The sequence below is a fragment of the Triticum aestivum genome, chromosome 1A (assembly GCF_018294505.1).
Source record: "Triticum aestivum cultivar Chinese Spring chromosome 1A, IWGSC CS RefSeq v2.1, whole genome shotgun sequence".
NCBI lineage: Eukaryota > Viridiplantae > Streptophyta > Magnoliopsida > Poales > Poaceae > Triticum > Triticum aestivum.
Genome location: NC_057794.1, coordinates 540,073,827 through 540,076,393, shown reverse-complemented (window position 1 = coordinate 540,076,393; position 2,567 = coordinate 540,073,827). Strand labels below are relative to the sequence as shown.

Sequence of the window (2,567 nt, the reverse complement as noted above, 5' to 3'; positions counted from 1 at the left end):
TACAATCGAGAATGATGGATCATTCAGGGCAGCCGTCATCCATTGCATTACAAGGATGATTCAAGATGAAATGTTGCAAGAGGAGATTATTGACGAACTCAACATATATGAAGAAGAGGCTGACTCTTTTGGAACGGACATTGCCACACGGCAGAGAAGAAACAAAGAAATTGATCCAGGTTAGTGCTATTTGTGTTAAACCAGTTTCAAACTTTCTCTGTTTCTCATTTTGTATATGCGTAAGTATATAACTAATAATCTGTGAATGACTTGATGCAGCAAAATGGTGGTTGAATCAAAGCACAAGCGCACCCAAGCTGAAGAATTTGGTAAGAAAGATCCTCACATTGACATGCAGCTCCTCAGCTTGTGAGAGAAACTGGTCATCATTCAAACAAGCAAGAAAGGAAACTATAACTCTAAAAGTCTACAAAATAGTTGATTTCTGTTCTCACATGTGACCATGTGTTCCTTGATTTATTTTCACCTACACTCAATTTTCCTTCACTATGTAGGTTCATGCAAAACAATGTAACAGACTACTCAGTGATAGGTTGAGGGATCTTGTCTTCGTCAAATTCAACGCAAGGCTGCAGCATAAGAGAGAAAATAAGAACAGAGACCCCATAGAGAAGGTCATCAGTGATGTTCTGGAGGATGAAGACAATGAGTTCATTACTGAGATCACTCCTGATGACAATGTCGGTGAACATTTAGGTAATGAAGCCCAAGCTCAACAGGAGACTTCAACATCACAAACACAAGGAAGAAAAAGAAAGAGATCTGCAGTAGCCAAGAAGAAGAGGAAGAAGAGCATCCACTCTCTTCTTAACAGCATTGAAGAAGATCCTATGCTATGTTCTTCTTCATCTTCGGAATCAGAAGATGATCAAGCTTAAGATGAACGCAGACGGGAGTTTTTCTAGAGAAGCATTATACAGATTTCAGACTTCCCCAAACAAAATAGCTTGCCTGAATAAAAATGCATCATGTCTGTTCAATAGGATTATTCACATCTAGAATCAAGATTGTGCACAAGTGTCAAACGCAAGTGTCCACGACATCAGAAGATTATCCTTTAAATCACTAAGCTCCCTAGAGGTGGAAAGGCTCACAATCGATTGAGGTCACTAATTTCGATTTGGTGACCGATTTTGACCAGGTTGCTCGACTCACTGGGCGGGCCCTTGTCCAATGAGAGAGCTTGTGTCTGTCTCGGGTGTGCACGTGTCTTTGGTCGTGTCGCCCGCTTGCAGCGCCGTGCACTCTTTCTAGACACGCATCAATTCCTCTATGAACAAGCTATTGTCAATACCGAGGAGAAACAAGATGTAAATTACCCTTCCATACCTCAAATTGAAGATGTAATCGACTGGCAAAACATCCATCCTTCTTATGGAAGGAATATTGTTAGTGATATCATGCTGGTTGACCAACCAGAGGTCTTCTTGCGTATGGTTCATCCTGTGAAGAGCCCAAGACACTGGACAAAAAATGCAGCCACAAGGATGGCATTTAGAGATCAAAATTTTCCGAACGCAACTTCAATTGAAAGAGATGCATGAAGAAAATGGTAAATTTATGAGTTCCTTTGATAAAGCTATGAATTTAAAAGGCAATTTTCTGAGTAAGTCAATCCTGAAACTACAGAAGACATTCAGTTCAGAGATGCAGGAATGGATGAAGCAGTAGATTCATAGCTTTATCCTACAGAAGGCCCCACAACTAAGCGGCGCGGCAAGGCGCACGGTCACTTCTAATATTTTAACATATCAAAATTGCAATGGCAGCAATTTCCTGGTCCAAGCATCAAAGAACTTGGTTTTGATAAAGAAATTGTTTTTTAATTTCCCACTTGGCTCCGATCTGCCTCGACTAACCACATGCAGGAAAAAAATGCAAACGAATCTACTTAGGATTTAGGTTGACTAATCACAGGGAAAAATTGCAGACGAATCTAGTTAGGATTTGGCTTCACTTATCACAAGCAGGGAAGGACGGTGAGCTTACTTCGCGGCGTAACGGAGCAGGTAGAGGTAAACGTGCTTCTTCACCTCGAGCGACTATGCCGGCACGTTCTTGACCGCCTGCGCCGCAAGCACACACGCAATTCAGTCGCCGGAATTCGCGAGATGAGATAAGACGATGCGAGGAATGGGACGCTAGCGGGACCTGCCGGGAGAGGTGGGCGACGTAGAAGCCCTGCGTGATGAGGGCGAGGAGGCGCTTGAGCGTCGACCTAATCGCCGTCGAAGCGGGAGCCGAGGAGCGCCGGGATGACAGCGGGTCGTCGTAGAGGAGATGCGCGTCCGCCCCACCACCCACGACGTTGCCGCGCTGCTGGCCCGCATCCCCGAACATCCCCGGACCAGTCTCTCTATAGGGTATAGGCCGGCTTGCGTGCCCCGGCTCCCTCGTCGAACCCGGCGGCGAAAGGCTACGCGGCGGCGGTCCTTTTTTTTTTAGGGCTAGGCGGCGGCGATCTGGGAGCGTTACCCGGTCCGTGTCCGTCTCCGTCAGTCCGTCTCGTGCGGGAGCGCGATGGGTACACGGAGCGGGCCGAACTT

The 2,567-nt window shown here is 46.0% G+C and overlaps 1 long non-coding RNA gene across 1 annotated transcript; it reads right to left on the bottom strand.

The window, feature by feature from the left end:
• Positions 1-414: 414 nt before the first annotated feature.
• Positions 415-2,554, bottom strand: LOC123064646 (uncharacterized). The gene is made up of 4 exons (XR_006430754.1): positions 2,173-2,554; positions 2,011-2,087; positions 1,351-1,483; positions 415-1,271 (listed from the first exon to the last, which is right to left on the bottom strand). It is a non-coding gene; the product is annotated as an uncharacterized lncRNA (long non-coding RNA).
• Between the last annotated feature and the right edge of the window lie 13 nt (positions 2,555-2,567).